Below are 16,902 nucleotides of genomic sequence, written 5' to 3'. Positions count from 1 at the left end.
AGCAGGATGCCCATACTGAGAGCGCCCCCGCTGTGACTCCTGGAGGAGCTTCCCTGTCTTGAACTTACAAAACCCTGAACTATTATGTACGTCAGTTGTTTGTGTGCTGTTTTCTAAGAAACAGACAAATGAGAATTTCTAAATGGAACTGCGAAGATCTTCATTTGCACACTTTTCTCAATATTTAATTGTTATTTTTTTGCACTCTCAAATTCCAGATTTTCAAATAGTATCAAAATATTGTCCTGTCCTGGCAAACCATATATGAGTGGAAAGCTAATTAATCCAGCTTTCAGAAAAAAAAATTACTCTTATGACTTACGGTTTTGTGGTCCATCGTCATATATGATTGCTTTTTGTGAGAAACAAACTGAAATTATAACAATTCACTGCAAACAGCTCTGAAATCGAGTAGATTTGTCTCAGAGCATTTCCAAATATCAGTTGTCGAATACTGCAGCATGTTAAATTAGTTGTGAAGTCATTTTGAGAAAGTTCTTAATTGAAACTCTGGCGCTCTAAAAGGTTTACTGCCTCTAGCCTTCCACTTTCCATGGCCACAGAAATGCCCCCACCCCAAAAACAACAGACATAAAGAGATGCATTTCTCACCACAGTCTGGAAGCAGGAGTGCAGCTGGGTAAGGAAAGGTGGCTTATCTCTCTGGGCCAGTACTCTCTTCTCCACCATTGTGCACTCCACATCATCGTCCTGGATCACCACGTCCTTTTTCAGGATTTTTATGGCATACAGCCCTCAGTGGACTTCATCTCTGCCAACATTACCTAAGTTGAAAACAAACGCACACTGAGTGGAAACTCATGGTGTGGGTCATTTAGTTATTTGACATATGCCTTCTTAAGGTGCTGTCACTTTTTCTCTTGCTTGGCATATAATTGAATCACTCCAATATGCATCTAAAAACCTATAGTATTACTCTTCGGTCTTTTTTGCTTTGCACAATTTTAGATGGTGGGATTTAGAGTCAAGTGTGGTTTATTTACTCCACTGACAAACAAAATAGTTCTGAGGAAGATCTAGTAGATTTATCTTACCAAGCATTTGTTTGAGGCCCGACAGTGACTGACCTTCCCAAAACTGCCTTTGCCCAGAAGAGCCAGAAAATGGAAGTCATTGAGTTGAACTCTGTTCATGTTCCCGGATGGTAAACTGAAGCGCCGGTGATCAGTGGGAGTGATGACTTTCTTTCCAGGGCCGAGCTTGGCTTTCTACAAGAGTGACGGAGAGTGATCAATAACCCATACACCAACACACACATGAGCCACAGCATTAAAAATCAGTTGCGTGCTCTACTTCTTAGAAACGTGCTGTAAACATGGTCAGGCCTGTGTGAAAATTACAGGACATGCAGAAAAATGTGCGCTAGGCTTGAGAGACCTCCGCAGCTGCTAGTGAGAGATGCAAAGATGCTGTGGAGATCTTCAGGACAAAACTGAACGACACAACCTCCAGGCTCAACCTTACAATTAGCCCTCACACCCTTTTCAAAGTCTATCTTGTATACTGTAAAGTATATCAGGCGACTTAAGAGTGAGCCTGGCTTTAATGTCTGGAGTTAATTTAAAGTCCATTCACAGTCGCTGAAGGTCACCGAGTCACTGTCAGTTGCAGCGGCAATGCTGTGGTGTCCAACAGAATCGCGACATGTGAGTCACACACTTTCATTATATCGCACCACACGGCCTGTTCAGGCTTTACACAATAAATCAACAGAATTTTGCTCGATGGTGTGGCGCAGGAATGTAAAGGAGGAATAAAAACATATGGTAACGCCATATTAGTTTAGGGAGCAGTTCTCAGCATGCAAATTAAGGGCATATTGGCTGTTTGAAGCACATATTATTGACTTATTTTACATGAAGACATTTTAGATCCCTTTAATCCTACTCCATGCATAAACATAACAACTACCTTACTAACTATTAATAAGCAGCTAAATAGGAGTTTACTGAGTTTAAAATAAGTTAATAAATAGTTAATAGTGAGAATTGGTCCCCAAACTAAACTGCAACCAAACCTATTTTTTTTAAAGGACAGGAGGTGTCAAAAAATGTATGAAAACATCCTGTAAACTTTTAAATCTGAAAGTGTTGACGCTAAGGTGAAACATTAGCACTTGTTGGTCTTTTCGTGTTTGTCTATATGAAAGTGCACATTCATTCTTCGCCACTAGGTGACATTTTTGGAGCAGAAAAAATGAGTTTTTCCTGGTAACGCTGTACACAAAGCAGCACTGTGCTCACAAACACTGCTTTCTCAGACATTCTGGCACAGTAAAATGAAAATTAGACCAATCACACCAATTACCTCAGATTAGCGTCATGCAAAGGGAGGTATGTAAAAATTCATTGTTAAACTAATCGTTTGGGAGTTGTTAAGCAAGTAAGGTAAAAATATGAGACAATAAAAGTGTTTTTTGATCTTGCATACATGTCAACCTATTGTTGGAGACTCCCGAAACCCCAAAAAATGACCTTTCATTACTCCTAATAGGGGCACTTAATAGTCAACTCAAAAAAAACCCTCATGGTTGACATGAAAGCCATCTTCCAAATTGTGTAAAGTCTACTCACACTGTGTACTTCACAAATATACCTCAAAATTAATGTACATATTTTTTAAGGCGTTTTTATCTGGACAAGAAATTGCAAGCCTCCTGCACCGATTGTCAGATGTTAGAGAAGGTCTGTTAACTGGAAGAATGAAGTATAGCACTATTAATAGTGGAGCATGATGTTGCTCTGTTTGTGGCCTTCATACCCAGTGGAACTCAGTGAGGCTCTTCATGGTTCACCGGTTCACAGTGATAATGAGGGGCTATCACCTTCCTTCAAATGCCGCCATTACACCTCCGACATCTTTCACACACTCTCGCTGTATACTGCATTCTCACTTGTATTCTACTATAGCACTCTATTCTACCCTGTTGTTTTGGTGTAAAAACCCATCAACAGTATTTAGGGCACTAATGCACTCTCTATTTTTCCCATAACCACCGTGGTCAGTTCTGATAGACTACACCCCACTATTGTCAATGCACAATGTACGATGCTCATTCTACAAAATGCGTGCTTTTTGTGTCCCTTATTAATATACCATACGTGTAGAAAATGAATAACAATTAACAGCTGCCAATTTTTCTGTTATTGTAGGTATTCTGGTTACACTTTATTTTAAGTTTTATTTTCGCTATTAGCATAAAACACTTTATAAACAACTAAATTGCTGTTTTTTAATAGTTAGTTAGGTATTTATTAAGTTTAGGTATTGCGTAGGATGTAGAATATGTGCTTATAAGTATTTAAGTACAAATAAACAGCCAACATGTTAATATTCTAATAAGTAACTAGTTAATAGTTATAATTGGTCCCTATTTGATTTTCTTATATTTAAACAAATATTTTAGAAATTTTTAAACTTTTTTTTCAAATATACCCATTTTGATAATAATAATAATAAAAGATAATGCATAAAAAAATATGTAAAAACAATACAAAAATACTAGCTTTGTTAGTATTCGCCTTGGTTTAAGCATGGTTTAAATCATATCTATCTGACCGCTATCAGTTTGTAGAACTAAATGAGGAGGAATCATATATCGCTCACAAGTGAAATATGGAGTTCCTCAAGGCTCAGTGCTAGGACCGTTACTTTTCAACCTATACATGTTACCTCTGGGAGATATCATCAGGAGACATGGTGTTAGCTTTCACTGCTATGCTGATGATACTCAGCTCTATATTTCAGCGCAGCCTGGTGATACACACCAAATTGAGAATCTAACAGAATGCATAGTCGATATAAAAAACTGGATGATGAGTAACTTCTTAATGCGGAGGTGCTAATAATTGGACCTAAAACAACACCCACATAATAATCTAGAACACAGTCTAACACTTGATGGCTGCTCTGTTAATTCTTCATCATCAGTTAGGAACCTAGGTGTGCTGTTTGACAGCAATCTTTCGCTTCGAAAACCATGTTTCTAGCGTCTGTAAATCATTTTCCTATCTAGCACCTAAACTCTGGAACAATCTCCCTAACTCTGTTCGGGAAGCAGACACACTCTGCCAGTTTAAATCTAGATTAAAGACACATCTTTTTAACTTAGCCTACACATAACACACCAACACACTTTTTATTATTCAAATCCGTTAAAGGATTTTTAGGCTGCATTACTTAGATTTGCTGGAACCGGGAACACTAACTCCTAAAATACGATGTACTTGTGACATCGTAAAAAGAATGGCATCTACGCTAATATTAGTCCTGTCTCTTTCTCAATCTGTTTTCACAGTTTGTATCCAGACTAGATGGTAGATCAGCACCCAGAGATTATGTTCATCAGAGACCAGAACACCTAGATTGATTGATTACCATGATTTTGTACCATAAACAATAGCTAACAAATTTGATATAAAAAAACAGCAATATTATTTTCCCTTCTAATAAATGCCCTATGCTCCATATCTATAAAATCATGCTGTCAATCCTGTTAAAATTCTGATGGTGTTTTAACACTTCTAAAGTGATCTGGCACAAAAAAAGCATATTAGCGCTACAACATAATATGTCATAGAATGTTTAAAATCTTATTAAAATATAACATTTTTGTAATGGAAAAGACCTCCATTTAACATAAGAGCCAGTTAGTGTCTCTGAGATAAGAGGAACACCATCACTGTGTGTCCTCTGACTGCACAGACATCGTGATGTAGAAATGTCAAAGAATTATCAAAGGTTTCACGTGTTAATTTAATTTGAGGAGGCTGTTTTAAATCCTGTCACACTGTTAATGATTTCCCAGAATTATTAAAGTAGTGCCATCCTAATGTCATCTAGAAATAACTAATGTGTTTTAGGCAGGTGTGCAGACTTACATGGTTAGATATTACAAAATGACGTGACTTTCAGCAGCATTATTAAGTAAATCAGTGCTGTCATGCCTAATTTTTCAATGATCAGTTATGTTACTCTAAGTGCGCTGATATGGTGAATACGAATGGACAAGCTAGCAGCTACTACGTCACATTTAAGGTACCAACACACAGAAGCTCTTCTCAACAATTTGTTTTAGCTAATAATGTTACTGCCCCTTTAGTATCAATCTTTTGTGCTGTATAAACCTCATAAACCACACTGAATTGAAAGCATCTGTTAAACGTTTCGGATGATAAACCTACTGTAAGAAGGGAGCCATCGTGTGGTTGATTTTAGATTAACGGTGCTCAGTTATTAAACACAGAGAGCTTTCTTGTAGACTTCTTAAACACAGAAGTGGTTAGAAGATCAAATAATAAAAAAAATGTCTCATTTGCTGGAAACCAAATAAAACTAGTGTATTATCACAAACAGTGTACAAAGACCCAAGTTTTTTTTTTTCATAGATTACACAAAAATTACATTACTGACAAAACAATAGTGTATTTGTCATCTGAAGTAAAACGCAGTTTAAGGGTCTCAAGAATTAAGGTTCTTGAGAAGTTGTTTTAAATTATATTAAGTAGTGCTGCTTGAGGATAAACTGCAGTCTTGGGGCTGATGACGCAGTTATTTGTCTTTAAAGTCATTTAGAGGCTTCAGGTTAACACCGTTAGAATAACGCTTTTAATTTAACACTTTTACAGCCTGCGATACTCAGTAAGTAGTTACGTTTAGCACTGGTGTTCCTCAAGGAACGGTTTTAGATCCAAAAAGTCAGAAACCTGTGTAAAAACATTTAAAAGAAGGAGAGTTACCATTTAGCCACCCAAGCAGCTATCATGATTTATATTAATATGATAGGACATAATGCTATCTAGACTGGGGTACAAATTAAAACGGTCATTTTAAATTACATGATGTAATTACATGTTAATTGAACTGCAATTACAATGTAATAGAACCTAATTCATAGATTTTAAGTTAAGTATACACAAGTTAAACACAGTGTAAAATATATGTACACTTCCTAATTATATACAGAAAATACTCTACACAGTGGCCCAATGATACATTGTTATCCATCTATTCTCACACGCACACATTTAAAGGTTGAACAAGCATTTCATTAGCAGGTTTCTCTTTGAGAAATAGCAAACAGCAGACGCATCTAAAGTTAACAAGTGCTGCCCCCTATTGGAGATCTCATGTATGTGAGCTTCACATCTACATGCAAACCCAAACACTAGTGCACTCTGAGACCATCAACGGCGCAGTGAAACAAAAACGGCGTTAATACACTTTTTCATTCTGTGACTAGAACAGAATCTTTCTGTGGAGCTAGACAAAAGATGCGATCTAGTTCGGTCATTCGTTCAGGATGCACATGAAGCATGCTCAGAGTCAAGAGTGTGAGGGAACCTTCTATGATTTATAGAAGGCTGACGCAGATCACAAACAGCCAAAAGATCATTGCCTGTCCTTTAGCTTCTGTGCTCTGCTGTGCTATTTACTAACAACTGCAGTGCTTGTGGCGGGAGAACTAGAATAAACATGTAATAAGACAAAATAAAGCGAATAAATGTTAATGTGATAACTTGCAAAACACAAAATTAATTTCGCATTGGCATGTATTGTGCCTATATATATCTGTATATATAGCTGTATATATATTTCATTTGAAATACAGAAATAATATCAATCAAACTATCTTATTTTTATGCTCAGATGGCAACAGCTGTGTGACCTTTTTCCGCCGATCAGAGGTCAGATGTCACGGGATGTTCATTGGAGCGATAAAGAAAGAGAACAAGAAAGTGCGCGTGAATTGCGTAGCGGAAGTGAACGGAAACCCGTGAGAGGTCGGATTGCATCTTTGTTAGTAAATCTGATTTTTTTGTAGCAGCCTGAGCCGCACAAATAATCAGAGGGAGTGAATTATAATAATCTGAGATGAACAGACAGAGACAGACGAGAGGCGAGCAGGGCAGAGAGAGGAGGCTACCTTCAGCAGGTGGATATTGAACTGACAGGCCTATAAGAGGGAAAAAACTGCAATGTTAGTCTGCTATCTGCATACGGGACACACAGGGACTGTGGAGACACAGCAAGTCTTTTCTCTTCAGACGTCTGCTGTAGACACAGAGAGGCAGGAAACAAACGTCACAGAACAAGGAGAGGATCAGTCAGGGACAAATCACTCGCTGTCAGACACAAGCATTGGCAAGAAGCTTGGCAGACGGAAAGCATTCGACCTAGCTGTCTAGTCTTACTCGTCATTATTTCTGCTCGCAGGTGCTAGGAGAGCGTTTGAAATGAACCTAGTCGATAAAAATGTTACAAGGCGATCCAGCGGTGCGTCCTAATGGCGCAATACCTAGTCCCCGTTCTGTAAAGTTTAGTCTTTCAAAGTAGTTCAAACCGCTTATTCATCTGAGAATCGTGATTCCTAAACTCTGTCAAAACAACCATGACCTTCGTGCGCCAGGCCTGGTTTCCACGATACCACAGAAGAAGGAAAACAGCGAAAAGACCGTTCGATGTGGAAAAAAACAAAACAGGGGTTTCCAAAGAGAGAGAGACACATAATAGAATCGTGAAGCCGAACAGTCATCGCATAAACAAACACTTGACAAAGGGATCTCAGCGCCCATCGTGTCCCTGGCATCCCTCGGCATCCCACCAACCGCGAGATCTCGCCATGGAAACGGTTGCCATGGCGATCCTGACCGTGGCTTTTGGTCTTCGAGAGTCACGATCTAGTAGTCTAATCTGTATTATCGCGTCCTACGATTCAGCGCCGCCGTTATTTCAACGTTGACTTGACTTGAGAACGAACAGCCGCTGCGGACTCTTCGGCGCCCTCTGAACGACAGCGAGTCGCGAACTAACGCGCTTGGAGAGATAAACACGCACTCTCACCTCGAACTTCTGCCTCAGCTCCAGGTTGATGTCGTTTCTCCTCTGGGATGGGCACATTGTAGTACTCACCTCCTCCTGGTTTAACATCTTATACCTGCCAAACAAGAGAATATCAGGCAAAGGTGAAACATTAAACAGTGTATTGATACAATCCAGGCTTTCCAATGGCTGTCATAAATACGATATATTAAAGCTGAGATAGCAGATCTGGTCTCTGGGTTCCTGGGAACTTTCTCTCACATACACTCATTTGAAGCGGAGGGCCTCTCAGAGGACCAGAGATATTAAAATTAAATCACACTCTTTTGTCCATGGATCGTTCTGTAATTTTATAAGATATACTGTCGAAACTACACGCTGAGAGTAAACCTAAATAATAGGGACCAATTATAACTATTAAGCAGTTGCTTGTTAGCTATGACATTGGCTGTTTATTAGTACTTATATATCTCATATATATGTCTTATTCTGCGTTACCAAATTGTTTCCGTTAATTCCAACCCCATACCTAAAATTAGAGAGTGAAAATTGGACCTCGAAAATAAAGCCTGTACAACATTTTTTTTATTTTGTTTAAAGATCTTGGTAACAATTTAGGTTAGGAAACACATAAACATAATGGTTACTGTACTTCTAGACTAAATGTAAATATGCATGTACTCATCTCATATTCAGCATTCTTCAATATGGCTAAAAACTGTGAAAATCAAATTCAGAATACGACACAAACCTATAATAATCTGTAAAATAACTATTTTTATATATATATATTTAATCCTGTTTTATTAATATATGTCTTTGCATGCTAATACTATTAAGCACATTTTTTTTTACATTTACGGTAACAGTTTATTTTACAGTTACACCTATCAGTCGCTTATTAACATGCATATTACTAGAATATTAGCCATATATTAGTACTAAATAAGCACATATTAATGCCTTATTCTACATCCCCAATCCTAAACTTAATAACTACCTTACTAACTATTAATAAGCAGCAAATTCTAACGGTATTGAGGAAAAAGTCGTAGTTAATAGTTAATAAATGTTAGCTATTCTAAAACGCAACCAAATTTACAGCCGGAGGGTTATTCATTTCTGGCTTTAATATTCGACATATATAAAAACAAACAAGCAAGCCCAACCCAGACGAGAAAAAGCAACACGCAAGTAACGTAAAACATTGCAACAACCGCTGTAACTTTTTTTACAGTTTGTTGTGTCAGTGCGTTTGACTCACCAGCCACTTATAGGAGCTTTGATCAGCTCCGACACACCAAAGGACATAGAGCCCATGAAGTCATTACGGGTGGTTCTGTCCCAATCCCACACCTCCACAGACAGGCGACGCTCCTTATCCGAAGGCTTTAACTTGCTGCACACAAACACACACGTGAGAAAACACTTCTACAACGCCGTCGGAAAGGCGGGTTCGCAACTGACAAGACTCACAAGATGAAGGACTCGTTCCAGGTGGGGTTGAGCGAGGAGCGGATAGTGCGGGTCTTCTGTTTGGTCTCGTTCTTGGGGTCCGGGATGAGTTTGAGCTTCACATACGGGTCTGACAGGCCATTGGGGTCCATGGGAATCAGGTTTCGGGCCTCGCCCACTTTATTAAAGAGAAAGAAATCGAATAAAAATCTTCGAACCGAAACAGAAACAAGAGAAAACATCAACACTTCAGTACAATTGCGATGCCTAAACTTAACGATTGCCTAACTATTAATGAGGACCAAACTGGAGCAAGTTTACAGAGGCAAAAGTCATAGTTCGTTTGTTAATAGCGAGAATTGGACCTTAAGATAAAGTGCGATCAAGTTTGAGATAGCTAATGTTCGAAGAACATTAATAATAGCTAATGTTCTAAGCATAATTATTACGGCGATTACACACAACTGTCGATGTTTAAACGGCAATCACGTATAAAACGGGTTTCGAGGAACATATGGGTACAGAAAGCGGCGCCGTTTAAGCACGTTTTCAAGTACATTAGCATTACTCCTAAATCATTCTCAGACAGCAACTGAGCAACTGTTCAAAAAAAATGAAACGGGCGGGTTGCATTTCTGTTATCGACCAAAAGGTGGAGACGTGTCTCTTTCGGTCTTTTTCACATCAGGTAGCAACTTAAACAGAGCTCACAGTTTTTTCCCAAATCCGAATGCGCGGAAAACATCACTCAAATCTTTTAAGAAACACAGAAAAACTCAATCCCAAGGTCTGGCAGTGATAGTGGCCATTAATTTGACTCTCCGCATCGCCTACACTCGGTGGCTGACGGAGAGACGTCGACAAGAATCGAGGCTTTTTCTGCGGCTGTTGCTTAGATACGACATCTACGAGGAAGCGCCGCGTGCATCCCTTCGCTTCCACTTGCTCTTCTGAGGCTTTTCAGATAGAAAAAGATCCGCTGCTGTTAATTCCAGCTAAATCGTCTTTCTCTTTACACTTCTCTTTAACATGATGCGTTAAAAGTTGTCCCCCGCCCAAAAAAAGATGAACACCGACACCTATGAACACCTATAATTACCACATAATATAAATGTACCGTAATGCTCTCTAGAATTTGTGTTTCCCAGCTGACCAATGAATGTACATTAAATTGATTTTCCGAGGTAAGTAAACACGACAAAACATATTATATGCAAGCGTTTTAATTACATCTTTCTGGGGTTGAGCACTTTCTGCTATTCATTCGTGTTTACTTTGTGCTATAACTAGCAGAAGACAAAATGTCAAGGAAGTAGTCCGTGATGCCACACGAAGACATATTGTTTGAATTTCAGATAATTTTTCTATAGAATTTAATAGCTCAGACTTTGTTTTATTAAAAGTATTAAAGGTTCGAGGCTTTTTGCTCTTAATATATGGCAGATATATGGAAAACACTGTTTAGTTAGCTAGTTAGCTCAAGCAGCAACAGAAAACATGGACTAAACCAGTTCTCACTATTAACTAGTTTCTTATTAGCATGCCTATTATAACAACATTGTCGGTTTATGAGTCGTTACAAAGCACATATTCTGCTTGACCACTTTGTACATCTCTAACCCGATACCTGAACTTAACTACTACTTAATTAACTACTAATAAGCGTCAAATCATGAGTTTATTGAGGCAAAATCCATAGTTAATAGTGAGAACAAATACCTTGAAATAAAGTGTGACCAAATGACAAGTAACACATTAAATTAATCTGAAATAGTATTGTTTGTTTTGTTTTTTTTCCCCCTACTGTAGCATCATATTTATTTAATCTTAGTTAATAATCCAGTGAGTTTATGAAGGCCAGAGTTGCTATTTGGCATCAGCTTCATAAGAATGTTTAGATGAAAAATGCATTTGAAACTATGGCTGATAAAATTATCATAACGTTTCCTCTTCATAATGCTGCCCATGATACGGTATGTCATCCTCAACTTCAGCCAAACGTATCTGACTGATATTAACGGATGGCGGCGTGAATTCCTAAAACGTAATCTTCAAAGGCTATTTTTACATGTGGTTTTCCATAGACGCTCCAATCGCACGAATAGCCTGAGAAATTCAGATGTGCTGTTACATAACCACCAAATGTCCGGTCCACGGCATGCTGGGTAATCTGATAATGCAGTCAGATGAGCTCGTTTCTTCCTATTGTTTATCCACAAAACAGAAAGGGTCAGCCAAGATTCCTCCGTCTGACTTCAGCCTGGAATAAACGAACTCTCGTACGAAAACAGCAATGGATCTCAATCGAAACACGAAAATGCTTGCGAAATACTTAACCTGCGAGAAAGCTACCTCCACAGAAAGCTTGTGCGCATTGAATAGACACTGTTTCCAGAAAGGAAACAATGCATAACGCCTTTCATGCCCACAGAGCCAATAATACCATCTTCATCCTCCCGTTTGACGACCCATCAGCATCACCTCGACCAGCGTATCACCGCTACGCCGTCAAAGGCCTGATCTAATGCCAAAATGAGTCACAGGTAAAATAAAACAGGAAGTGAATCCCAACCGGCAGACACTAATATCACCTACAGTCACCGCTTTAAATAATAACCACAACATTTCCATCAACTGTGTGGAGAGAAACTCTTTAACCGTTATAACGCTTCCAGAATCCAGAGAGAAAGAGGCTGATAAGACTGAGCCGTACCTCAGGCAGGACCCACGGTAAGACTTACATCTCTTGAGCCCCCGTTACAAATGGGATCCATGAGGGAAGCGCTGATAGGGACCACCAACGTGTTTAGCTCGGGCCAAGCTTAGGGGAAGAGGGGGTTATGTAATAAAACCCTTAAAGAAGACAAACAGACTCCAGAAGTTCAGGCCTACAGATAGCGATCGGAACCGGAGGTCTCATACGCAAAAAAAGCTGATTGAAAACAATGCAAGAGGGGTTGATTGCGAACAGCTGGAATGCCTCTCTTCAATCTCTTTTTAATTGACAAAACGACATATGCACTTTTATCCAAAAGGGACCAGAGTTCTGTCTCTACTACAGTAGAAAGTGATAGAAGAGAATGTTTAGTCTTCAGTCTTCAGTGTCACACGAGACCATTCTTTGCTGTTTAAGAATCATTGATTATTATAAAGAAAATAAGAAGTATCATCACAGCTGATTCCAAAGTAAGAAGTCAGTTCTTTGTTCATTTAATTTTACGGTGGATTTCTACTGTAGTAGAGACAGAACTCTGGTCCCTTTTGGATAAAAGTGCATATGTCGTTTTTTACAAACAAGGCCCAATTCTATGTGGAACTTTCAGGAAGACTGAAATTGAAAGGCCATGCTGTGCTGACTATATTGGATCTGACAGTAATGTCGCAACAACTGTGAGTAAGTGTGAGTTTATTACATGGTTGCTGTTGTTACAGACAGTTTGATGAGAACTTTTGCGATGAGATGCGTTTTAACCTAAAAAACAGCAGTGTCTATCTGTTAAGGATGTCTGCTGTCAAACATATACAACTATTAGCCAATCATAGCCAAGTCCACAATACATCACGCCTATAACAGAGCATTTTAACTGGACCTATAATTAAAAAAGTTTGTTTGTTTGCTTGATTATATTCTGTTACTTCTTGAGGTCTGATAGACACGGTCTAAAATTTTTCTAGCTTTTCTGCGTTCATAGGAACCGTGCGGACTGTCTAAGAGCAGCAGCTTGCATCTCATTGGTCAGTTCGAAGAAAAATGTCTAACCCAACAGTAAAACAGTAAAACTATCACCAATATAAGACAGCTTGTGTCAGCCCAGCTACATTGATCAAGAGTTTGAGATACTACAGGCAGGCAGGAAGTTGCCAATCCCGTGGGAAATTTGCCTTGGGACATACTTGTGATTTACAGCTGGTATCTGGTGCTCCACATCACAACAGACAGTTGCGCAGTCTTACAGTTAAAGTCAAAAAAGTAAAAAAAATGTGAAATTAGTCCTAGCCGAGCATTATACGTCTAATGAAACCGGTTGACCGAACACTTCCAGCTAGCAATTCTTGTATCAACCATTTGTTTAACATCGATTCCTTAAATGATGCCCGATATTTAACCATCAGGCTAACACCCTGCACTGAAAAGCACGGCTGAATAGATGATGACTAATGTAGTGTAAATATGGATAAATAGCCAAGTTCGCAAAAACACTTTCATACCAACCGTATGGACAGAACTGTGATGTCCGATGCACTTAGGTCTTAAGAGCGTGAGTAAAAAGAGGACACCCTGCCCAGAGCGTGTATTTGTGTGTATTTATTGTGTGCAGAACATGTGCACATGGATGCCGTGTTCCTGGCTGGACAAATTTAATCAAGTTCACCTCAGAGCACACAAACCCCATGAAGAACCATTTTCTACAGACACAAGAAGCGTGTGTTAATGCTTCCCTCGAATCCAGCCAATGATTGGTTTGATGGGAGACACTTTAGTATAGGGATCAATATTAACTAACTTATCATTAGCACGCCTTTTATTAACGTATTGTCTTTTTATTACAACTATCGTCTTTATGACTACTTAAGCACATATTCTACATCCCTAATACTACCCAGCACCTAAACTTAACAACTATTAATAAGCAGAAAATTCGGAGTCATATGTCATAGCACCTCATGCTCACAACGCAAAACTTTGGCTATAACCATTTCCAGTTAACATAAACGTAGGCTCTCTTTGTGTCCTTTTTCGAAATCTATGGACATTTTAATGGATAATATTAATATAATGGGCCTTGAGTATTTGAGCACATTAGCGTACACTACATTATTTGTTTTTTCAATGACCATGCTGTATTATCTACTTAAAGGTACAGTAGCAAAACAGTCATTTAAATTTTAAAAGGGTGGTTCTCTCAAAAATGACAATTCTGTCATCATCTACTGACCTTCATTTGATTCTGAACGCATGAGACTGTCATTCATCTTTAAAATACAAATGAGTTTTGGCAATCTCCCGAAAGTCCAAGTAATCAAAAATGCATCAAAAACTCCAAGAAGGTCATAAAAGCTTCATAAAAAAAGATATTTGGTTTCCACATGCAAGTAAATCACATCACTTCATAAAATTGGGATTAAATCGCTGGAGTCGCGTGATGCCTTTATGACATTTTTGAAGGTTAAAAATTTTGATTGCCAAGACTTTTAGATGAACAGTAATCTGCTAGGTATTCTGAAGAAGAGGTTTGGAACAACATGAATATAAGAACTGTCACGAGATGATGTGTGTGTGTGTAGTAAAAGAACATTTGACTAACATCATCAAGTCCATTTCAGGGCAAATAAAATGCAAACAGTGTAGAATATGGCTGCTTCATCCACTATAACCATAATAACTTCTTCCGATATACCTATACAGTAATTATCAGCGGATCAGTGTGAGAGCCCTGCTTGACTTCAGCATATCTGTGCGTGTAAGGTCAGAGATAAGCAGAGATGATATTCTCACAGCAGGGAAGAGGTGCCAGCTCACAGGAATGTGTTCACTGGAGCAAGAGTCTCTGAACGGCCACAGGCTGGCATACAAGTCTCCTCCCCCACATAAACCCCCACCATCACAGCAGCCGGGCATCAGGCCAGACATCTGGCACTTAAGCTCCCTCATACCTGCTGCCTGCCCGTGTCCTGCTGCGACCCAAGTCCTCCAAACACACACACACGCGCGCACACACACTCAATCTCTAAACCCACTCAACCCCCAACACATGACCTCCCATGATAGCTTAATGCTAACTGGCAGTCTGTGGAAAAACAGCATCAAAGTATTATAAAATCTGAGTAATAAGACTAATGTGAACGACTGTGTTACTGAATATTTGGTCACACTTTAGTTTGAGGACCAGTTCTCAGTGTTAACTAACTATTGGCTATGACTTTTGCCTCAATAAGCTCCTAATTTGCTTCTTTTTAATAGTTAGCAAGGTACTTGTTACATTCAGGTATGGGGTAGGTATGGACTAATATGCTAGTAATGGTGATATAGGGTGATATACTAAGCTCTCTGTTAGTCCTGTTATTGAGGCCTGTATTTAAAAGCCAAATACAAAAACAGCTATTGGTAGATTGCTTTGGTCTTCCTGAAAATGACATCTGTGTTTTTAAAGGGTAATATCATGTGATTTCTGTTTTTAGTGTGGTGCGTGCACGTATAAGATCTGCAGAGTAACAAAGCTCTCAAAGTCTCTCACGAAAGGATTTATGCTACATTCTAAAAGAGAAGGCTGATCCAGAACAGGCTAAAATGGCACATTAAACACGCCCCACATGTCTAAGTCACAGTGTGGACATATTTGCGTAATGCTTCCCAAATGTTCCACGCAAAGAAAGAAGACGTGGTTTCAGTAACCGCATGATGTTCAGTATCAGAAGACACTATGTGTTTCTGCACGAAAGCAAAAACAATGTAACTTTGAGATGACAAAATAAAAGTCTTTTTTTTTCCCCAGTTCATGTGGGATGCTGACCTGTGACGTGAAGTCTGTCTCCGCTGACCTCGATCTTGAGAAAGAGTCTTCCTCTGCGCTCAGTGTGGTCGGTGCCGCACAGACTTGGCACGTTCATCACGCACTGCTTATGAACGTTCATGTCGCAGGCTGAGAATAAGAGAGAGAAGCATCTGTAAACACTACGGGACATAATAAAGTCGATATGACATGGCATTCACAACCCGGTTTCCTTCCGCAGTTCTTTCAACAGGAGAAATCTGTATAAGGGTATGATTTAGTATATTACAAATGTATTCAATTGTAATAAGTTGTCTATATCCACAACAGCCAATTCAGCATAATGGCTCCCTTCTTCTGCTTAATAATACTTTTAACAGGTTAATTGGAAAAAAAATGCAGTTTCTAGTTGGAATGAACGTTAAGGACGATTACATTTTTCATTTACAGAGCCACAGTTCATTAAAGAAAGCCTAATTTTTCATTTATATCATGGTATGCCTTCAAAAAAAATGCTTGAAGATTTGAAAACCGATACTTTTGAACACTACGCATTCACAGATTCATATTCAGCCGTTTTTAAATGCAGGTAACTCTCATGATACAGAGTTGTACTTGTGAGGCAAGGAGTTCTTGCATGAGTCTCACGAAACTACGATTCAACAAAACAGCTTAAACCAGCATATGAGAAAAATATTAAAATATCAGTGTTTCCCCAACAAACGTTAACACCACTGAGGGGTTTTAGGGTTGGGTTTGGTGAGTGAGTGTGTTTTTTTTCCAACTCGATAGAGCATTAAACCTTTAGTCACACTCCCGCACATTTAAATTACGAACCACTGCAGCATGTGCTTGAACAAACATGCTAAAAACATAGCCACGGTCATGTACCGAATGCACATTTTAGCACCACTCATCGAGCATTTAACTTTGCAACTGCCGCAAAACATGTAGCAAGGAATGTAATATTGGTTTTGCTGAAACGTCGCCACGAGCGCGTATTTTCATTGAGCCTGGGTTGCAAATTTGTTTCTGGGGTTTTAATAAAATAAGTGTAGGAGCTGTACACAAAGCTATTTTAAATGCAAAACTGACTGCCACAGAAATACGATTT

General features: G+C 38.9%; 1 pseudogene; it reads right to left on the bottom strand.

The window, feature by feature from the left end:
- Positions 1-271: 271 nt before the first annotated feature.
- The window catches only part of LOC122335242, a 53,336-nt pseudogene continuing 36,705 nt past the window's right edge, over positions 272-16,902 (bottom strand).

This window comes from Puntigrus tetrazona, chromosome 3 (genome assembly GCF_018831695.1).
Source record: "Puntigrus tetrazona isolate hp1 chromosome 3, ASM1883169v1, whole genome shotgun sequence".
NCBI lineage: Eukaryota > Metazoa > Chordata > Actinopteri > Cypriniformes > Cyprinidae > Puntigrus > Puntigrus tetrazona.
The sequence above is the reverse complement of the archived record's forward strand: the minus strand, read 5'-3'. Positions and strand labels throughout refer to the sequence as shown.